General features: G+C 46.7%; 1 pseudogene; it reads right to left on the reverse strand.

Moving 5' to 3' along the window:
- Positions 1-201: 201 nt before the first annotated feature.
- Positions 202-15,884, reverse strand: LOC121436933 (annotated as a pseudogene).
- Positions 15,885-16,811: the final 927 nt, after the last annotated feature.

Raw genomic sequence — 16,811 nt, forward strand, 5'->3', positions numbered from 1 at the left:
AGCCTTAGAAACAGGGTTGCAAGCAGCCTCTCCTCACCTCAAGTCAGGGCTGCTGTGGAGAGGCCTTCATGCACTCTTGATGGCTCAGTACCTATGAGAGAACAGAAATGATATGGGAACCTTTTGACCCACAATGCATAAGGTTTATGGAAACCTCCATGAAAGAACCACCAGCAGCTAGAAGGCCGGGGCAGGGCATTGTCACAGCAACTATTGGTGAAGGATTTCCCACACTAGAGGCATCTGGTGCTGAGTAACTGTGATGGGTTTGTCCCTAGAAATATAATCTGCACATTTGCAAGTAAATATTCCACAATCACTCTCATTCCACTGTTGAGGAATCCCATGTGGCTTTATGCTGTAGTGGGTCCACTCTAAGAGACTGAGATCTGTATTTCTTTTGGTCTTACTTTCACCCTACAAATACTGAAGAGGAATCTCACAGATCCTGTGGCCTTTATGTCCCATAGACTCCAGATATTTAAGACACTTTTTTCTTAGGTCCATCACCACCAGGTTCCAATGCACCTCCTGATGAATAGGTACCAGAATAAGCTCTTGTTCAAAGAGATTTACCCCTTTGGTCCATCTTTTCACTGCTTGGTAACCTCCAGACTTTAATTTGGGATAGAAGAATGTACTGAATGCATGAAGTGCTGGTTGGATAGCCTTACTTTTTACTCCTTTCCTCTAGAAGATTCTTGTAAAAATTAATGACCTCATCATTGAGCACTGATAGTTCTTGAAGGTCTGAATATCTCCTCGAGTAATTCGCAATTTGAAAATGCTGCTTAGGATCTCATCTGGTGGACCATGGCCCAGGGCGTTACTGGTTTCCTTTTCCATGTCCTCTGTAAGTTCAAAGAGATCTGTTCTTCTCTCCTTTTCTCAGCTTGGGAAGTTCTTTTCCTTTGCCTCAAGCACTGACATTTTCCTCCTGGGAAAGCCATTTCACCCACTTCCAAGGAGTAGCTGGGCAGACAAACCAGGCTCCCATTGGTGTCCCCTTGTACCCTCCTTTTCAAATTGGAGTCCCGCCTTCTTCTCTGTATCTGTTTTCCCCTTTGAGTACCTCTTCTCACTTCTCCTTAAACAGAGAGGCCCCTTGTTTCAACAACTCTGTACTGTTTTGGAACAAAGTGGGTTCTGCCTCTATGACTCTGCTGGAGACCTAGCCTGTAATGGTTTGCTCTGTCCCTTTAAGAGACAAGCCAAGTTCACTCCCTTACCCACTGTCTGTGGAGGCATCCTGATCTTCAGCTACCAGCCTGAGTCCTTTCTTTGCATCTCTCTCTCTCAAAGAGGCAGCTTCTGTCTCTCCCTTCTTCTACTTCTTTTTATTTATTTATTTATTTATTTAAGATTTCTGCCTTCTCCCCGCCACCGCCTCCCATTTCCCTCCCCCTCCCCCATCAGCCCGAAGAACAATCAGGGTTCCCTGACCTGTGGGAAGTCCAAGGATCACCCACCTCCATCCAGGTCTAGTAAGGTGAGCATCCAAACTGCCTAGACTCCCCCAAAGCCAGTACGTGCAGTAGGATCAAAAACCCATTGTCCTTGTTCTTGAGTTCTCAGTAGTCCTCATTGTCCGCTATGTTCAGTGAGTCCGGTTTTATCCCATGCTTTTTCAGACCCAGGCCAGCTGGCCTTGGTGAGTTCCTGATAGAACATCCCCATTGTCTCAGTGTGTGGGTGCACCCCTCGTGGTCCTGAGTTCCTTGCTCGTGCTCTCTCCCCTTCTGCTCCTGATTTGGACCTTGAGATTTCAGTCCCGTGCTCCCATGTGGGTCTCTGTCTCTGTCTCCTTTCATCGCCTGATGAAGGTTAATATTCATGAGGATGCCTATGTGTTTGTCTTTGGATTCACCTTCTTATTTAGCTTCTCTAGGAACATGAATTATAAGCTCAATGTCCTTTATTTATGGCTAGAAACCAAATATGAGTGAGTACATCCCATGTTCCTCTTTTTGGGTCTGGCTTACCTCACTCAGGATAGTGTTTTCTATTTCCATCCATTTGTATGCAAAATTCAAGAAGTCATTGTTTTTTACTGCTGAGTAGTACTCTAATATGTATATATTCCATACTTTCTTCATCCATTCTTCCATTGAAGGGCATCTAGGTTGTTTCCAGGTTCTGGCTGTTGTTCTTTTAAAAAATGCAAGATCTCCCGTGGCAGTAGGCAGCAGAAATGCTGTAGGTCCCAAATGGTGGTAGCGGGCCATGTGGTGGCAGGCAGCGGGCCCTGGGAGCAGCCAGTCCCAGGCAGAAATGGCTGCCGGTCCCAGAGCAGCGACCTGAGTGGTAGTGGTGGCGGGCCATGTGGCGGCAGACAGTGGGCCCCAGGCAGAGACGGCTGCTGGTCCCTGAGCAATGGCTGGTCCCAGGCAGGGAGACACATGTCAGGCAGGCAGACAGACAGAAACATGGATAGACACGACATGCAGAGTGAGGTTGAATGTTTATTCAGGAGGTTATGGAGGCAGAAGGGTGAAGGGGGGGCAGAGAGAGAGGGAGAGAGAGAGAGAGAGAGAGAGAGAGAGAGAAGAGGAGAAAGGGACAGAGAAGGGGGGAAGCAGAGAAGTGGGGAGAGAGGCAGAAGTGAAGGTGCCTCTCCGAGAGGAAGATGGAAAAGAGAGTGAGCTCAGGCCAGAAGCTGAAGATCAGCCTGCCTCAGCAGATGGGGAGGGGAATGGGTGTGGCTTGTCTCTTAAAGGGACCAAAACCATAACATTCCCAGGTCTTCCTTATAATAAAAAGGATGCACATCAAGGAAGCAGAAAAGGAAGGGCCCAAGATGGCGGCGGGCAGGTCAGAGGTAATGGGAGTGGGCGTGGCTTGTCCCTTAAAGCGACAGGAAAGCACAACATTCCCAGGTCTTCCTTATAATAAAAAGCAGGAGACCAGGCAGCACAGCCCAAAGGAACTGGGGCGGCGAACTCTCAAGACTGTTTCCGGCTGATTGTGGGCTTCGTCTTTGGGGGGGGGGGCGAGAGAAGGCTGGGTGCTGGTCACATCCTGGCATAGCTGGTTTCTTTGCTTCTGACCGATGTCTGTGGCATGGGAATGTCTGGTGTCCCTAATGTACTGGCAGAACAAAGAACAAAGTTAAATTAAGGGAAAAAAAATTTTAGGACCAGGGAATTGAGGGGGATGTATCTGACCTGTTTAAGGTGGATTCTTTAATTCGGCTCCCTGGAACTCACGAGAACTTCTTGGGTTTGTGAAAACAGAAGTTTTAGGCATATAATGACTGTAGCATAAGAGATAAATTTGGTTTGAAATTTGTTTGGTGAGGTCACCTGGGAAAACCTCTCAGCTATCAAACTGTCAGAGATCTTTGAGAAGGATAAGATTTTACTTGAGTTATTAAAAAATAACAGAGAACTTACTTGGTTGGCACCCAGAGCTACTCTTTTTTGGGTCCTCCATGGTCGTGGAAGGTTGCACTTGAGCTTTGCTGTTTAGTGCAGGGCCTGCCAGGCTGCAGAAGACCCTGTGGGCTAAGAAATCTGTAGGAAGACAGGCCTACCTTAACCTGAGCAGCTAGGCTGTCGATTCCAGTGATTCCGTCCATGTCTAGAGGTCTTTACTTTAGACAAAAGGCAGGTTTGCCCAATGGTCAGCATTCTGCAGTCGAAGTGAAATGCAGAAGGACGTTGTTTTGCGCGTGTCTGTCTTCTGTCTTCTTTGGAGGGAGCAGAGAGCTGCTGCTAGGAGCCAACCTGTCTCTTTTTTGTTGTTGTGAAAAGTTTTTAATAATTAAATACTTCAATATCACATTCCCGAGATCTCTGAGCAGTTGAGGGCTGTTTATTAGGTATAACTATAGTATAGAATTTGTTTGGAAAGTTGGGTCTGAGCTTGACCACACTGGCTCTCAACAGGTAAGATTTACATTTGTAAAAAGGCAGAGAGAGGGAAAAAACTGCTCATAATATAAGGTTAGTGGCAGAACTGACAATGGTAGAGAACAGCTTAAGAGACTTAAAGGTACATACCAGTTTAAAATATATGTATTATTATGTATAGAAAGAGTGAACAGGAATTTTGCAATGTGGACGACTCTGACGGGTCCTATCAGAGACATTTGACCATTGCTCAAAACACATGTAACAGAGTTAGCATGAGGAGTTTAGTGAAAACCGAGTGAAGAGGCAGGGTAAAACCAGGAGAGTGTGGTCACGTGATCTGGCTCTCAGCCAAGATGGCGGAAAAAGTCACCCGATCCATCTGGCCCTCAGCCAAGATGGCGACCACCACGTGTGGTCTGTTCTGTTGCTGAGCCGCCATGACATAACAGAAGCCGCAGAGGGGAGGGCAAAAGGCTGGAACCGAAAAAAACGGCTGTCTATAGTTTTAATGGGGCCATTTATTTGGACAGAGATGGAAAAGTGTAAGGCATTAAATCATGAGGCCGGAGTGATAGGTCTGGATGGCTTGGCTCCCATGGTCAAGGCCGTGAAAACACCTGCAAAAACCGTGGCACCTCAAGCCTACAACAAGAACGGCTCCCTGTTAAGGCGAGATGCAGATGGCACGAACACCCAGGCCCTGTGAACAGGCATCTGAGCTCACAGGGGGGGTGCTATAACCTGGCTGAATCGACTCGAGCCTCCGACGGGAGAGGGATTCCCGGGCAGGAGGGATTCAGCCAAGGTCAGACCACACCGTAGTGGACGAACACCCAGGCCCTGTGAACAGGCATCCGAGCTCACAGGGGGGGTGCTATAACCTGGCTGAATCGACTCGAGCCTCCGACGGGAGAGGGATTCCCAGGCAGGAGGGATTCAGCCAAGGTCAGGCTGCACCGTAGCGGCGTGCTGCACTGTAGCAGCAGTTAAGACAAAAAGAAGGAAGAAAAGGAATGAAAAAAGAAAAAGAGGGAGAACTGGAGACCCTGGGCCTCCAGGCACGGGTGAGCTGAGGGGCTGGCTAAGGCCAGCCGTCTCAGGCACAGGCTTAGCACAGGAGACAACCCGAATTGAATGCCAGCAAAGGGAACAACCAAGGCCCTGAAAGCCGGCGGTTGGAGGTCCCCCCCATCCCTAAAAACCATGAAGGGTTGTCGGGAGCTCAACGGTCAATCCCTTGGGTTAAAAGAGATGGTTAAGCTGGCCGAGATGGGGACACTCACAATTAGTTGATTTGTTGTTTGGAGGAGCTGCGTCCAGGCAGATGGAACACGTGGGTCATTGTAGAGAAGGTCCTCGAGTCCTGATTCTACCCCAGGAGGGAACTCAGAGTCCCGGACGGCGCCTACAGCCGGAACTCCAGCCCCAGGTGGAAGTCTGGGGCGGGCGAATCATCCGAGTCACACGGCACCAAAATGTTGTTCTTTTTTAAAAATGCTGCAAGATCCCCCATGGCAGTAGGCAGCAGAAATGCTGTAGGTCCCAAATGGTGGTGGTGGGCCATGTGGCGGCAGATAGCGGGCCCTGGGAGCAGCCAGTCCCAGGCAGAGACAGCTGCTGGTCTCAGAAAAGTGGTGGCGGGCCATGTGGCAGCAGGCAGTGGGCCCCAGGCAGAGATGGCTGCTGGTCCCCAGCAATGGCTGGTTCCAGGCAGGGAGACACATGGCGGGCGGGCAGAAGACAGAAACATGGATAGACACGACATGCAGGGTGAGGTTGAATGTTTATTCAGGGGGTTATGGAGGAGGAAGGGTGAAGGGGGGGGGCAGAGAGAGAGGGAGAGAGAGAGAGAGAGAGACAGAGAAGAGGAGAAAGGGACAGAGAAGGGGGGAAGCAGAGAAGTGGGGAGAGAGGCAGAAGTGAAGGTGCCTCTCCGAGAGGAAGATGGAAAAGAGAGTGAGCTCAGGCCAGAAGCTGAAGATCAGCCTGCCTCAGCAGATGGGGAGGGGAATGGGTGTGGCTTGTCTCTTAAAGGGACCAAAACCATAACACTGGCTATTACAAACACTGCTGCTATGAACATAGTTGAGCATATACTTTTGTTGTATGATAGGGCATCTCTTGGGTATATTCCCAAGAGTGGTATTGCTGGGTCCAGGGGTAGGTTGATTCCGAATTTCCTGAGAAACCGCCACACTGCTTTCCAAAGTGGTTGCACAAGTTTGCATTCCCACCAGCAATGGATGAGTGTACCCCTTTCTCCACAACCTCTCCAGCAAAGGCTATCATTGGTGTTTTTGAATTTAGCAATTCTGACAGGTGTAAGATGGTATCTTAAAGTTGTCTTGATTTGCATTTCCCTGATCGCTAATGAAGTTGATTTGAGCATGACCTTAAGTGTCTTTTGGCCATTTGAACTTTTTCTGTTGAGAATTCTCTGTTCAGCTCAGTGCCCCATTTTATTATTGGGTTGATTAGCCTTTTGCCCTTCTCCCTACTTCTCCCCTTCCCCCTTCTCTGTTTCTCTCTCTCTGCATGGTGTGCCTATCCACGTCTCTGTCTCTCGCCTGCCACATGGTACCTTCCTGGACCTTTGGAGACCTGAGGCATGGTCTCATGACGTGCCCGTCTGTCTGTCTCTCCTCGTGGAACTAACTACCCCATCGAAGTTTCTCACCCACCATGCAGCTCCCTGCCTCGGATTCGTGGCCCACTGCAGCCACTTGGGGAACTGCAACATCCCTGCCTGGGACTGGGGCTGCTCTCAGGACCCGCTGTCTGTTGCCTGAGGCCACTTCAGGAACCTGTGGTCTCATGGCCCCGTTGCCCGCTGCAGTCACTCAGGGACCTGCAGCATTTTACTTAAACCATAACACAGCCTCTGGTCTTTAATGTGTCCATCTGACTTCTCTGAGAACTATGATGTGAAGCTACAGGAGGGAGAGTGTTTCCATGACCTCCTTCTTTAAGTCTCTCCAATAACTTTCGGTATTTTTCCTTTTCATCCTTTTGGACACCCCAAAAGAAGGCTGATCTCGGGACCCTGTCACTCTGATCTTTCAGCCTGCTGTTGCAGGATCCAGAACCTGTCAGTTCACAAGACAAAGACTCGAAAATACCTCTCCTGCAGGGGCCACCTTCCGTGTTCCGTTACAAGCAGAAGACACCATAGGTTTTTTGGTCAGCTGGCATGGTAATCCAAATAAATCCGTAGCATTGTAGAAACTGTTTTTCACTGGGTGAATGATGTAGTTTAATCTTGGTCTTTTAGCAGGGATTTCAGCTGTGTCCACTGTAGGAGGAAACAGTGCTGCTTAAGCACCGCCTCTTGAGCAGGGCACTGGCCCCCGGCCAGGGCAGCTTGCACAAGTGGAGAATGGTGCCAAGAACCCTAGCCAGCCTCCTGTACACGCCAGTGGTGGCCGACACACCCCCGAGAGGCTGCCCCTTCGCTGCTTCCGCAGCGTCCAGTTCAGGCACAGGCTTGTGAGGCTAACACTATTATAGTATAAAATCATTGCTTCAGTTAAACAGTACAGTTGAGGAGGAAATGATCTTCATAATAATCCACAGGTTAAAATGTCCAGTAGAACGGAATATTTTCAAGAGAAATAAAGGCAGTGGTGTCAGGGACCAGCCTCGACAAAAATACCTCTTGCCAGTGTAGGGGCATGAGGATTTAGAAATATAGTAATGGATATGAAGATGTGAATGAAAATAATCAAACGGATAAACATATACGACAGTATTGGGAGGGAATTCCAGTGAGTAATGAAAATTCGTCCGCATTTAATTTCCAACTGCTTAAAGTACTCCTGACCCCAAAACATAGGAATTAGACAAAAGACTGCATTAACATGATACAAGGAAATGAGCAAACCAGTTGAAGGTCTCGGGCTACATTCAGAGTTAAACATTCTGTTGCTAGAACAAAACAAGTCACGCTTCTACCCTAGACCATTCTTGTAGGCAAACCACTCCCTGGGTGGAATCTAATCCCGTCTCCTTAAGGGAACTGGAACTTAGTTGGATCCTTAGACTTTTGAGGTAGGAACAGATCTACTTCTCCATTCCTGGAGCACAAGGTCTGGCTATAGCCTCATCTGTTGAGAGAGCAGAACCCGCTGATTTACAACCAGGTGGGACCTTTGTCTGAGGTAGAAGCATGATAACCTTGAAGGATCTAGAGGTGAGTTCCAATTCTCTGACCTTTGGTCAGTGCAGATATAGGCTCCTATTTTCCGGCCTCCACACAGAGTGGCTCTCCCCACGCCCATTCTCACCGTACCAGATACTAAATAGAAATGGCAGCAGCAAAAATATATAGACACAGCAATAGTAAGAAACAGTCTAGGTCTGAGGCTCTCAGGGCCTTGCCTGTCTGAGATTCACCCATCAGGATTTTGTTTCCTAGTGGGCCGATACCCTGAGGTCAATTGCTACCTGCTGACATTCCTCTGATATGTCCACCATAACACACACACAACAAATACATGTAACTAAAAAAAAAATGACTCTGTGAAGCTCAGTACTATGTATATGAAACATTTGACAAGAAAGAAAGGGAGGGAGGGAGGGAAAGAGGGAAGGAAGGAAGAAGGGAGGAAGGAAGGAAGGAAGGAGGGAAGAAAGGAAGGGAGGAGGGAAGGAAGGGAGGAAGGAGGGAAGGAAACAAAACTCAAAACTCTAAGGTCAGTTTTCCAGATTTCAAAGGAGTAAATCATTGGCTCCAGCAGGTAAAAATCTTCCAGGGGGTGCATTGACTGGAATCATTCTGTAGGTTCTTGAAAGAGTAAAGTGAGTCAATTCACTCCAAGACTCCATTTAAAAACATTTGAAAACGTATGTCAGGGAGGCAGCAAAAAACCAATTACATTCTGAATCTCTACAGTCTGACAGTTACAGAGTTATTTGCAAACAACTAAACACATTAAACAGGTTGTCCTTTCCTTTTTCCTCGTCTTCCTTCTTTCCTCCTTTCTGTTGACTCAGGTCTTACTTTGTGCTCCAGGCTGGCCTCAAACTCAAAGTGATCCTTTACAATCTGCTTCTATCTGTTTATTTATTAGATTTTTTGTTTTTTAAACTGTGTCTCACTATACAGACTCAGTTGGCCTGAAATTTGATATGTAGGCCAGACTGGCCTCAAACTCATAAGAGATTAGACTGCCTTTGCCTCTGGAGTGCTGGGATTAAAGACATCACAATTCACCGTTATTTATTTATTTTAAAGCTTTTTTTTTTTTTTTTTTTTTTTTGGTGTTTTTGAGACAGGGTTTCTCTGTGGCTTTGGAGCCTGTCCTGGAACTAGCTCTTGTAGACCAGGCTGGCCTCGAACTCATGGAGATCTGCCTACCTCTGCCTCCCAAGTGCTGGGATTAAAAGCCTGCTGTTTGTTATTAATTCTAGTTCAGTTCAGGTAGCCAGGTGTGGTGGCAGGCACCTATAATCCAAGTACTTGGGAGGCCAAAATAGTCAGATCTCTGAGTTTGAAGCCAGCCTGATCTACAGAACATGTTCCAAGACAGCCGGGGCTATGCAGAGAAACCCTGTCTTGAAAAAGAAAAAAAAGAAAATTTCTAGTTCAGGCTGATCTGAAACTTAGGTTATAGCCAGCGATGTGGCCTTGACCTCCAGGTGAGACAACACGCCCAGCTGCCAAATGTTTTTGTTTTTTTTTAACTGTTTTTGTTTGTTTGAAACAACTGCCAACCAAAAAGCTTCAGAGAAACCCTGTCTCGAAAATAAAAAAAAGAAAAGAAAAGAAACAAGTGCCAGAGCTACCTGGAACTTATTAAGTGGTCTAGGAACTCATTAAGTAGTCTACCTGGAACTCATTAAGTGGTCTAGGTTGGCCTCAAACTGGGAGCAGTCCTCCTCCTGCCTCTGCTTCCCAGCTGTCAGGCCATCAGCATGAACTATCACACCCGAGCCTTCTCTTTTTGACCTTAAAAAGAATAAAACAAACAAAACAAAACCAGTTTTACTTGTTGCTCTGACTGGCCTGGAACTTGCTATATAGATCACGTTGGCTTGAACATGCAGTGATTTCTGCTTCTGCCCCCCACATGCTAGAATTATAGGCATGTTCTGTCACACCTACCTAACGGATGGTAGTGAACATCCACCTGTGCCTAAATGTCCTGCTTTGAGGACCTTTTGTATTCTGTGTTTGTAATATACAGACTCTGTCGTTTTTATTTTTCGTATGGTTTTCAAGACAAGGCTTCTCTGTGTGGCTTTGGAGCCTGTCCTGGAACTTGCTCTACAGACCAGGCTGGCCTCACGTAGTCCACCAGCTTCTGCCTCTCAAGTGCTGGGATTGAAGGCGTGTTCCACCACTGACCAATCAGGATGTGTCGTGTGTGTGTGTGTGTGTGTGTGTGTGTGTGTGTGTGTGTGTACGTTGTGGACTGAATTTAGGGTCTCAAGCATGTGAGATAACTGTCTTTTTTTTTAATATTTATTTATTTATTATGTATACAATATTCTGTCTGTATGCCTGAAGGCCAGAAGAGGGCGCCAGACCTCTTTACAGATGGTTGTGAGCCACCATGTGGTTGCCAGGAATTGAACTCAGGACCTTTGGAAGAGCAGGCAATGCTCTTAACCACTGAGCCATCTCTCCAGCCCCCAAGAGATAAATGTCTTACCAATGAGCTACAGTCTTGCCCCATTTTACTTGAAAAATTTAAATTTTATTTTGTTTATTGTTGTTGTACATGATATGTGTGCCCGTGTATGTGTGTGGGTGCACACGTGTGCCCGTGTATGTGTGTGGGTGCACACGTGTGCCCGTGTATGTGTGTGGGTGCACACGTGTGCCCGTGTATGTGTGTGGGTGCACACGTGTGCCCGTGTATGTGGGGGGTTGCACACGTGTGCCCGTGTATGTGTGTGGGTGCACACATGTGCCCTTGTATGTGTGTGGGTACACACGTGTGCCCGTGTATGTGTGTGGGTGCACATGTGTGCCCGTGTATGTGTGTCGGTGCACACATCTTCCCGTGTATGTGTGTGTGGGTGCACATGTGTGCCCGTGTATGTGTGTGGGTGCACACGTGTGCCCGTGTATGTGTGTGGGTACACACGTGTGCCCGTGTATGTGGGGGGGTGCACATGTGTGCCCGTGTATGTGGGGGGTGCACATGTGTGCCCGTGTATGTGGGGGGTGCACACTTAGAGAGCCTGGGAATGACTTCCAGGAGCTGTTTTTGCCTTCTGCTGTGGGTTCTGAGGATGGAATTGAGGTCATCGGGACTGTGCAGCAAACACTTTTAGCTGATGAGTCATCAGCTATGGCTTTTTTAATGTTTTATTTTGAAACAAGTCACACTGGAGTGGCCTTGAATTTACTCTGCAGTCCAGGCCAGCCTTGCTTCAGAAGCTGGAGTCAGTGAGATAAAGGCCTGCACCACCAGGGCTGGCTTACATATTGCCTTCATTAATAAATTGGTTTCTCATTTTCATAAGCTCTATTTGAAATTACCTGGGCGTGAGTGAGAAGGAAACACAGACACGGAACATGCAAAGACCCGCTTAGGAGTTTATTATTGGGGGTGCGTACAGGCCTGGGGAATCAGTGTGCAGAGAGAGAGAGGGAGATGGTGCATCCAGCTTTTTAAAAGCTGCCTAGTGCGTGCGCACAGGGGGTTGGCGTGACTATGTCACATGCAGGTGATGCAGATGATAGGCTCACACATGCGTGCAAGGGTTTAGCTGAGTCATAGTGGATGTAACCACGTATGCGTGCATGTGGGTCACACGGGGGTAGGGGTGGGGTGAGGGGGCTTTAACATTCAGGCACTTTTGCCTGAGGGTTTGTCTGCACATGCATGGCTCTAGAACCGGGAAGTGCAGCCTTATTTTTGGCTGAATAATTACACTATTTATTCTCTTATTTTTCTGTACTGGAGCTTGAAATCAGGACCTGAAACATACTAAATCCGTGCTCCACCACTGAGCCACAACCCTAAACCTTCTCATTTTGGTTTTTTTGTTGTTTTTTTTTTAATATTTATTTATTATTATGTATACAATATTCTGTCTGTGTGTATGTCTGCAGGCCAGAAGAGGGCATCAGACATCATTACAGATGGTTGTGAGCCACCATGTGGTTGCCGGGAATTGAACTCAGGACCTTTGGAAGAGCAGGCAATGCTCTTAACCACTGAGCCATCTCTCCAGCCCAAACCTTCTCATTTTGAATGAAAAGAAAATGAAGTGTTAGCTTACTCGGAGAAACATCATTACATAAAGTCTTCAAACAGTACTGTTGACTAGAAAAACTGTCTGTACTCAAACCTAACACTTGTTGGGCACTAAGGTACATCATGCAGATTTGACAAAGGCAAAGGCAGAAGGTCCAGAACTGCCCAGGATATTCCACAGCTCCTTTTGGAAACGATCCTGCACCTGTTATTTATTTATTTTTCAGTGTGGGGTCTATGGCCCAGCATCTTATGCAAGCTAGGCTCATGTACACTGTCATCTAACTCATTCACACACATACACACAAGTACACATACACACACACACACATACATATACACACATACATGCATACACACACACATATATACAGATACACACATACAAACACACACATACATACATACATACATACCCACATATATACATACAGGTACACATAGATATATACACACACACATACATGCATGCATGCATACATACATACATAGGTGGGGGGAGTAAGGTCCTGTCTCACTCTGTAGCCTCAGCAGGCCTGGAATTTACTCTGTAACTTGGGCTGGACTTGAACTCAAGGCAGTCCTCCTGCCTCAGCCTTCCTAATAGTTGGAATTATGTCACCCCACCATGTCTCGCGAATGCCTATGCCATAAATCTTCATTAACTCCAATCTAGACGGCGGTTTCTCCTACATGTATGTATGAGCGTGTGTGTGTGTATAAATTTTTTATTTTGCTAGTGTATCAGGTACTTTTCTGTCACTGATAAAACACCACGACCAAGGCAATCTAGAGACGAGTTTGTTTTAGCCTACAGTTCCAAGGGTTAGAGCCCATGATGGCAGAGTGGAGTAGCCTGAGCAGGGAGCAGAGAGCTCATACCTGGAACTACAAGCACAAAGCAGAGACGGTCAACAAAGAATGACCCCAGTCTCTGAAACCTTAAAACACACCCTCTTCTCCAGCAAGGCCATACTTCCTAATCCTACCTGAAGAGCCACACTGACTAAAAACCAACTATTTAAACATCTGAATTTTTGGGAATATTCTCATTCAAACTGCCATGGCTGTGCTGGGGGTTGGATTTAGGACCTCGCTAAGCCAGTACCATGCCATTGGCCTATGGTCCCCAGTTTTATACAACCTTTTAAATAAAACGTATCTTCCTTTTGCCCTCTTATGTTTCTCTTATGATTTCATGCACAGATGAAAAACCATTTCTAATAATGGATGGAGGACAAAAAGGTCACACACAATGATGGGTAAAACCGGACTTTATAAAACCAAATCAAGATAAAGCAACACAAATCTAGTTAAGTGGTTCTCAACCTGTGGGTCATGACCCCTTTGGCAAACCTCTATCTTCAGAAATATTTACATTACAATTCATAACAGTAGCCGGGTGGTGGTGGCGCACGCCTTTAATCCCAGCACTCGGGAGGCAGAGGCAGGCGGATCTCTGTGAGTTCCAGACCAGCCTGGTCTACAAGAGCTGCTTCCAGGACAGGCTCCAAAACCACAGAGAAGAAAAACATAAATAAATAAATAAATAAATAAATAAATAAATAAAAATATAGTAGGGGCATCATAACAGTAGCAAAATCTCAGTTATAAAGCACAAATGAAAATAATTTTATTTTATGGCTGGGGGTCATCGCAGTATGAGGAGCTGTATTAAAGCGTTGCAGCATTAGAAGGTTGAGAATCACTGCCTAGAGAACTCCCAAAACCTTTCAAGTTTTCAGATTTCTCATTTCACCTTGTCAGATTCATCATAATCCATTTAAAGCCTACTCTGTTTTTTCTTTTTTTCCCCAAATGCCAAGTTTCAAAATAAATAAGTCATTGGCTGGAAAGATGGCTCAGAGGTGAAAGGCACTCGCCGCCAAGTCTGACAACCTGAGTTTGAGGTTAAGTCATTTGCCTGACATTAATTTGCAGTAGGCTGGAAATGATAGCACAAGCCTGAAGTTCCGGCTTCTGTAGAGACTACAATACACCATGGGTGGTGTTAGGATTTCAGCCACAATAAGGCTGACACTTGGGGTTCTAGGGCCATGTATGTGCAGACAAGCCCTCAGGCAGAAGTGCTTAATGGCCCTGGGGCCCTGTGTGACCCACGTGCGTGTGTGGTCGCGTCGTCATCCACGTGTGACTCAGCTAAGCCCTTGTGTGCATGTGTGGTTGCATCACCCCCCTGTGTGTATGTATAGGCTGGAGCCCCCCCCCCCCCCTCTGCACACTGACTTCCCCAGGCCTGTGCGCGCCCCCCTAATAAACTCCTAAGCGGGTGTGTTGCGTGTTCCGTGTTCCCTTCTCACTTGCACCACGTAATTTCAAATGGTTGCTTGAGTCTAGGAGTTCAAGGATGAGGTCAACATAGTGAGATCGTATCTCAAACAACAACAATTCTCGGTAAAGCTAAGTAGACGCTTGTTCAAGAGCAATGCACTTTTAAACAGCATGTCATATCCCACTACCGGACTTAAACCCAGCCATGAGAAAGAGAGCTATTTCCAGCACACAGTCCAGCACACAGTCCAGCACAGGAATTCATAGGTTCACCGTGGATAGAATAAAGAGCTGAGCCTGACTGGAGCGGAGTTTTCTGGGGGCCGGTAACGGGAGATGAAATGAAAAGGATAGGGTGAGGCCAGCTGATTCAGGACTTCCAGTGCCAGGCTTAGACGCTTGGATTTGGTTAGGAATTTTAATTGAGAGTCACGGTAGGTGTACAATCAAGGGAGTTAAATGAAAATAGCAGTTCAGTAACTGTCAGCATCTAATGGCTCTAATAATAAAGTAGACAAAATATGGAGTGTTGTGAGGGCGAGAGAAAAGCTTTCTTGTCAACAAGTTCAAGCTACTCTTTGCTGCCATGACGTCTTGTGGGCAGATGAAAAGGTAATCCAGCCATGCTCACCAGCTTCCTGTCTCCTGCAGACAGACACAGAGGTTAACGGCTATAATTTGTCACTGTTCGTAGTGAAGATACCCACACCTGGAATCCCCTGAAAACGAACATATGCTCTGCCCAGTTTCTCCTTTGATCTGTGCAAGAGCTCATTCAGAAGAGGAAACCAAAGAAGAGGGTGGTGTGTGTCTCTCTGTTTTCCCTAGAATCACAGATATTAGTCTGGAAAGGAGACTTTAAGGGGGTGTGGTGGCATAGGGCTGTAATTCCAGCGTTTAGCGGACGGAGGCAGGGAGGCTGTGAGTCCTGAGACTGCGGTGTGTTGAGCCGTCTTTCCAGTCTCCCCCTCCTTTTTTTTTTTTTTTTTTTTTGGTTTTTCGAGACAGGGTTTCTCTGTGGTTTTGGAGCCTGTCCTGGAACTAGCTCTTGTAGACCAGGCTGGCCTCGAACTCACAGAGATCCGCCTGCCTCTGCCTCCCGAGTGCTGGGACTAAAGGCGTGCGCCACCACCGCCCGGCTTCCCCCTCCTTTCTTAAAAAGATTTTGTTTGCTGGGAGGGATAGCACACACCTTTAGTCCCAGCACTCAGGAAGCAGAGGCAGGCAGATAAATACGAGTTTTATTTATCTCTATTTTGTATGTATGAGTATTTTGCCTGCATGTACATCTGTGTATCACCTGTGTGCGTTGCTCACAGAAGCAAGAAGTGGACATCAGATACCTCAGATTGGAGTTACAGATGGTTGTGAGCTGCCATGTGGGTTCTGGGAATTGAACGCAAGTCCTCTGGAAGATCAGACAGGGCTCTTAACTACTGAGACATCTAGAAGTTCTTTTACCTCTACCAATGCTCAGACCGCAGTGGCTGGCCACTTTGCTTCTCTGATCTTCAGCATTAAGCCCCATATCTGATTTTGGGTTTTTATAGAATTCGTGCTACAGACAGACCCTGGGAATTGTCCAATTGTGCTCAAAGTTGAAAGAATTATAGCCCCGGACAGCCCGTGTTAGCCCTAGCTGATCAGAAATGTACTAATGTAACTGCCACTTGCTTAGCCAATCATAGACAGGATAACCTATCTGTCCCTAAAAGTGCCTCTCAGGGTAGTCAACGTTTTGTACAGGGGAATGACCCTGCGTACGATGGTATAGTAAATAAACGCTCTAGCACATGTTCTGGTGGTGTTTTGTGGGATCCTAACTCTCTCCACTCTGTAGGCTAATGGGGTATCACTAGGCCAGTGGCAACTCTTAGCCCTCTTCAAATCACATTGGTGGCTCTAATATTTTTCCCACTTACTAAAGCATGTCCCTCAGAGGTATATTAATACCACAAAGCTGGACTGGGAGTGGCATATGCCTTTAATCCATTGCTTTGGAGGAAGAAACTATCACATCTCAACTAGTATGGTTTACATAGCAAATTCTTTTTTTTAGATTTTATTTATTTATTATGTATACAGTGTTCTGCCTGCATGTATGCTTGCACGCCAGAAGAGGGCACCAGATCTCATTACAGGTGGTTGTGAGCCACCATTGTGGTTGCTGGAAATTAAACTCAGGACTTCTGGAAGAGCAGCCAGTGTTCTTACCCCTTGAGCCATCTCTCCAGCCCATAGCAAATTCTTTTAAGACAATTAGGACTACATAGTGAGATCCTGTTTCAAACAAACGTAGAGTTGGGCACAGTGGCAAATACTTAAAATCCTGTCACTCAGAAGACGTTTAAGAAGAGCCTGGGCTACAGTGTGAGTTCAAGACAAGGATGGAGTACACAGAAAGATTGTCTTTAAACAAACAGATGATCAAAGAACCAAACACAAAACATGGTGT

The sequence above is a fragment of the Microtus oregoni genome, unplaced genomic scaffold (assembly GCF_018167655.1).
Source record: "Microtus oregoni isolate MIOR12 unplaced genomic scaffold, Mior012 000002F_ref0000024, whole genome shotgun sequence".
Lineage (NCBI taxonomy): Eukaryota > Metazoa > Chordata > Mammalia > Rodentia > Cricetidae > Microtus > Microtus oregoni.